This window comes from Amblyomma maculatum, chromosome 1 (genome assembly GCF_055883805.1).
Source record: "Amblyomma maculatum isolate TAMU_Amacu chromosome 1, ASM5588380v1, whole genome shotgun sequence".
NCBI classification, from domain to species: Eukaryota; Metazoa; Arthropoda; class Arachnida; order Ixodida; family Ixodidae; genus Amblyomma; species Amblyomma maculatum.
The window spans coordinates 189,805,120-189,811,349 of record NC_139344.1 but is presented as its reverse complement, the minus strand read 5'-3'; positions in this window follow the sequence as shown (position 1 = coordinate 189,811,349).

Below are 6,230 nucleotides of genomic sequence, written 5' to 3'. Positions count from 1 at the left end.
TGAAGAATGGCGCGGAAATTGTCCCAATGGAAAACTGTACACTTGCGGCGTAATCGTCGGGCCTGTGATGGATAGAGACCGATGACAATAGGATGATGGTCACTGCCCCAGCAGTCCGGCTCTAAGTGCCACGAGGGGGTGCCGGTTCCTGACCACCACGTAAGATCTGGAGCGTATGTTCCACTCCTAGTATGAAGCACAGTCCTTGTTGGTGTATCTGGATGGTTCAGGAGAATAAACAGCGCATCCGTAAAGGCGTCTCGCACTCGCCTGCCGCGAGGACTTAAGGTGGGGTATCCCCAGTCCGGGTGAGGCGCATTGAAGTCACCCCCAACTAAAACTGGACATCCCGGGTATTGTTGCCTAACATTCAGTAACCATCCCAGGTTTATGCGGGAGGGAGAGCCACCACCAGGTCTTACATAGACTGACACAACTACAACAGTTGCCTTACCAAATTTGACTGCCACTGCAACAACCTCCTGATATGAAGTACACCAACTTTCCAGAGCAAGGCGTACCTGAGGAAACCGTGTGTCAACATACACAGCCACCTTTCCCGGAGGAGTATCCGTGTGCACACGTCGGTCGTCCATGGAAGCTTGAGACACGTATCCACTGAAACCAGGAATGGGTGGCAACGCGTTCGTCTCCTGCAGTAGCATGGCCCATACATGAAGCTTGTTCATGCGAAGACGGGATTTGAGCTCTCCAACCTTTGTGGAGAGCCCTCTACAGTTCCACTGAAGCACACCGCGATATCTTGTAGTCGCCATCTTGATTATGAGTCCAGATGTCGCAAAAGCACAGATGTCAGGTTAGATAATTGAGTGACCATAAACCTCAGTAACGATTTCGAAGAGTTATCAGGCAGGGCAGCAGAAGACTTTTGGGAATCAGTGAACGGCATGGGAGTGTGGGACATAATCATTGGCGAGGCAGCCTTGATATTCGCGGTCTGAGATTCCGTTGCTCGCCTACGACGAGCAAGCAGTTCACGATGTTTGCGGAGCTTATAGACCTCCGCTAAAAGCCTTTCAATTTGGTCGTCAACTGCTGTCACATCGTCCTGCGGAGGTTCCGGCATGTCCTTCCCGTTTGTACTCTGTTTGTAACGACGTTGTGCACTCACATTAGCGCTGTAAGCATGTGGTGTACAGATTGCCGGTGGCTCTGTCTCAGATAGCTGTGGCCATTCATCGTCATCACTGGAGAGCCTCGAATCTGTTGAATGTCTGAATCGGTGGTGAAGTACCCTGTTGAGACCATTGCCTTTGTATTCCACGACGGACCTTTTGAGTTGCTTTCTGCTTTGCTGGGCAAGTTGGAGAGGTGATGTCATGGTCATTAGCTTTGCAAAGTCCGCATCGGTAAGATACAGTTTCTTCTGGCATAGCGTCATCTGGTGTTGTAAAAGGACAGGACCTATGCATATGTCCAGGTCGGAAACAGGTATAACAGTAGACGACACTTGGTTTATAGGGTCGAGGGCGTAGAATGCAGCCATAATAGTATAGGCGAGTTGGGGGAGTCACGGGGCCTTGCAAGGTGACGATGCAAGAGCGCCCCTTTCCCATGCGACGAGCTTGAATCACACGATGAGTAGGGCAGTAGAGCTCACGCTGAAGTGTAGCCTGGTCCTCGTCAACGTCTACGTTGTAGACAATGCAGCGTTGTAGATTGGAACCATCAACAAGGTAAACCTGGACTGGAACCGAGACTTCGCTTGTTACTGAAATACACTTAAGTGTTTGAAGACACTCAACAGCAGCCAAACTCGGGAGCCACACAGCAATTGTATTCGACTTCTTCCTGGCCGTGAAACCACGGAAACCCTTGGTTCCAAGACATGCGTCCAGATTCGCCTGAATAACTCTGTTCGGTATCTCAGTAAGGCACTTGGTTGTCAGAGCCTTAATGGTCACTTTATAGCATGGTGATCCGGGTGTTGAAAATACCGGGTGATCAGTTGTTGTACAGGAACGCTTGCCTTGTGAACTGTTGTTTGCGGTAGATGATCCCGGTGCAATGTCTTCTGAAGGACGCTTCTGAGCACCGCGCTGTGCCGCCCGTCCAGAAGGTAGCGCTGAAGACACGTCCATTGGCGTTCTCGGCTGCTCACTCACATTGGTGGAAACTCCATCACCAAGTGGAAGCTGGTTAGCCATTCCCGACCTCCGCACTTGGGACAGATCACTCACGGGCTGATGTGCATTTTGAGACGGCAGGATATGTGCTGCAGCCGATGGACCAGGAGCAGGAACCAGGAGTTGGGACCCAGGCTCGGATGTCAATTGTGCGGTCGGTAATGCCGTCGAGACAGGCGGCGCCGACGAAGGTACCTCCGCCAGCGTGCCACGGACGGCACTAGGCCTAGTCCGAGAGCGCAGTTCAGCTGCAGGAATTACGTGATGAATGCCACTCTACCAGATGATACATGAGCGGTCGGAACCGCCTTGGACTCTGAGAAGTCAATTCTCTTGATGTAATGATCGTATTTACGCGAAAGGTAAGGTTCGACGATGATGAGTTGTTCGGCGAATGGTGAATATCTGCCTCATGATTTTGTGACTTGCAGACAGGACATCCTGGACGTTGATATAAATATTGATATTGAGGCCAGGTTCGTGTTACAGCACGTGTGAGGGCAACCCCGACCCGGATCCTCCGTAGCGCAACCTCCTCTGGGCGGGTAAGACTGCTGGGGAGGGTTACCGCACACGGTGGGACAAGAGCCCGTGTGCGGCGCCGGAGGTGCTCCTTTCTTGTGAGAAGCAGAGTGGCATCATCCATGGTGAGGAAGTGTATCATTGATAAAGGTAGATTCGCCTGGCTGGTTGCAGAATCTACAGAGGCTTGCGAACTGAGTAGGTCACGTGGGACCCACTCAATTCGAAGGGTTTGCGAGATGCGAGCCGCCAGACGATGTATATTCTGGCAGATTTCTGGGCTGCGACTGACGCGTCGGAGCAGACATATTGCTTGTAGGGCATCGGTGCGGATGAGAATTTTGGCTGTATGTAGTTAGGTTGTGACGGATAGAGAGCGAAGCGCATCTTGAACGGCAACCAGCTTAACACAGAAAGAAGGAGATTTTGCAAATTGGTATCTGGATGTGCTATTAATCGCCGGCTTACAAGGACAATGAATTGCGGTTGTCGTTTCCCACCCGTCGATGATGGCATCTACATATACAATTATTGAGCCTTGGGGCAGGTTGGTGTCTTGCTCTGCGATCCTTTCCCGAAGGGATGATGCCGCATAAGAGGTGGTTGGTCTGTGAAGGTCAGATGGTTTGTTTTCACTCAGCTGAACAAAATTTCATGGAGGAAGAGCTGGCGATGGCGGCAGCAATATATGGTGTGCGGTGTAGCATAGGTCCGGAGTGCTCACGGTGAGTGCAAAACGGTCGCCTTAAGGCTACAAGCATCACGGCATTGCTGTACCAGTTCATCTAATGTATTGCGTTGAGCGTTCTCTTGTAGTGCCACGGCCGGTGTGATGTGGGGAGATAAGTGATGGTTCTCATAGCCTCTCTGTTTACTGCTTCTAGACGATCCCATTGAGCTCTTGTCAAGTGCGGAAACACTGCTTGATAAATGAGGCGTGGAACCGCTCTCGTCAAATGCCGTGCGACGTGGGAGCGAGCGCCACCGGATTTAGGAGCAATACGTCTTAATAGGCCCAAGGTCTGCATCGCCTGCTTTTTAGCCTGAGAAAGCCAGGCGGTTCCTGTTCCCGACTGATCAATTGACACTCCCAGAATTTTCAATGTCTCACTTTCGTGAAGGGGAATTCCAGATAGTTGAAGGCGGATCGCCGTCGCCGCGAGTTTACGGCGACCCCAGCCGTCGGCGACCGACGTGAACAAAGTTTTGCTCGTGGAAAGCTCTATGCCGACAGATTTAACATAGTCGGCAGTAATATTCAAGGCTGACTGCAAGGCTGCCGCTTGAGTAAACAGGTCATGGCGTGTACTCCACACCGTAATATCATCCGCATAGAGCAAAAAGTTGACTTCAGGGACATTATGTAAGCACCATGCAAGGGGAATGAAGGCAATCGAAACAGAGTTGACGACAGTACCAAGCCCTGGGGTACACCGCGAACAGGGACAAATGATCCGATGGAATCGCCATTAAACCGTATTGCAAGTCTTCTGTTTTCAAGGAAGGATTTTACGAAACTGCGTACCCTAAGAGGGAAATGCAGCGTGTCAATACAATTCAAAATGGTGGCTTTGCTAATGTCATCATACGCCTTTTCGACATCCGTCGCGAGAATGGTACGCACATTGCGGCTGCGGGTTGACGACAGAACTTGCGAGGCCAGAACAGCCGGCCCATCTTCAGTGCTATGGATGGACGCACGGAAGACAATTTGTGCGGAGTGGCAGAAACCGTGGTGCTCCAGCCACCAAGACAATCGTGTGGCTAAAATTTTTTTCTGTCAGCTTGCACAGCGTTGACGCTAGAAAAATGGGCCGAAACATGCCAAGGTCAGTCGGTGGCTTCCCTTGTTTTGGAATTGGGATCACAATGGCTGATTTCTGGTATCGCTAGCAGTTTGCTGGTATCGCTCAAGAGGAAAGTATACAACAGTTGCATCTTACCTGTACTCACCTATGGGGCTGAAACGTGGAGGCTAACCAAGGGGGTTCTACTTAAGTTGAGGACAACTCAGAGAGCTATAGAACGAAAAATGGTAGGGGTAACATTAAGAGAAGGAAGCGTGCAGAGTGGGTCAGAGAAATAACTCAAGTTACTGACATTCTAGTGAAAATTAAGAAGAAGAAATGGGCATGGGCAGGACATGTAGTGCGAAGAGAGGATAACCGACGGTCGCTTAGGGTAAAAAACTGGATTCCAAGGGAAGGAAAGCGTAGCAGGGGGCGGCAGAAAGTTAGGTGGGCGGATGAGGTTAAGAAGTTCGCAGGGGCCAAGTGGATGCAACTAGCACAGAACCGGGTTAATTGGAGAAATATGGGAGAGGCCTTCGCACTGCAGTGGGTATAGTCAGGCTGATGATGATGATGATGGCTGATTTCCAGGCCTCGGGTACAGAGCCGTCTAGCCATACCTTGTTAATAGTGTCCAGAAGTTGAGGGAGTACAGCATTACTCAGGTTCTTTTACACTTCATATGGAATGGCATTCGGATCGGGTGATGTCTTCCGTTTGGCCTCATCTATTTCCACAAGCAACTCAGGCATGGAGAAAGGACTGGCAATACCATCGGTGTCGTCTGCTGTTGGCAGTCTGCCTGAGCATGCTGGAATCCTACAACGTTAGAAATGGTAGCTGAGGGAGGCAACACATCATACTTTGGAAAAAACTTCTCTGCCTCTTCTTTGGCAAAATCGTCCGTAGACAAGTTAGCTGCGAAACATGCGGTAGTCGCTGCGTTGGGACGACGGCGACCTTGTTCCATTGCCCGGAAAGTTCGCCAGAGAGATCCATTTGATGAATTGGTATTAAACTGCTCACACCAAGTATACCACTGCCGTCGTGCTAGATTCCGTTCATACTTGCGAGTCTTAGCTGTAATATGGTTCACCCTTGTACGTGCCTGAGCTGATGTAGGGTCTCGTGAAGCTGCCAGCTCGCGGCTTGTCGGCAAGCAACCCACAAGTTGAGCAGACCGATGTCAGGAACCGGTCGATCGACATCTGTCCATGTACTAGTTGTAGCCCTGTCTAACGCGCATTTTATGCGGCCAACAAGCAGTGGTCTCATTCTATGCAGTACGTCCCAGGCCCCAAAAATAGGGCTTCTTGGCTATTGTGCGACAGTCCTTTCGTCGAAGTATTTCTTTCTCATTTTTTTTTATTGCATAAGCGCGGTTTGAAGCTCCCGGAAAGAAGCAAAAATTGTCCCAAGGAACAAAATTTTAAATTATGCGCGAAATAAGATGCTACAACGTACATTATTATTTAATATTTTTCACTTGCGTTGTTCTGTTATGTGACTTCATTAATAGAACAGCACAAGTATTTTTCGCATTATTTTGACCATACAAATAACGCAAGAAATGTGGTGTTTTAAGAAATTTCTTATAATCTCTACTTTACAACAACAAAATACTCTTTCTCTGGTTACTGTACTCGATTTTAAGAACTGTTCCAGTTGATTGAACGAAGTGGTTTTTAAAACAATATTTTTCAAACTCCGCAAAAAAGTGACTTTTTCTTGTTATTCAGGCTTGTATTGGGAACTAAGGCCCACGAGACAA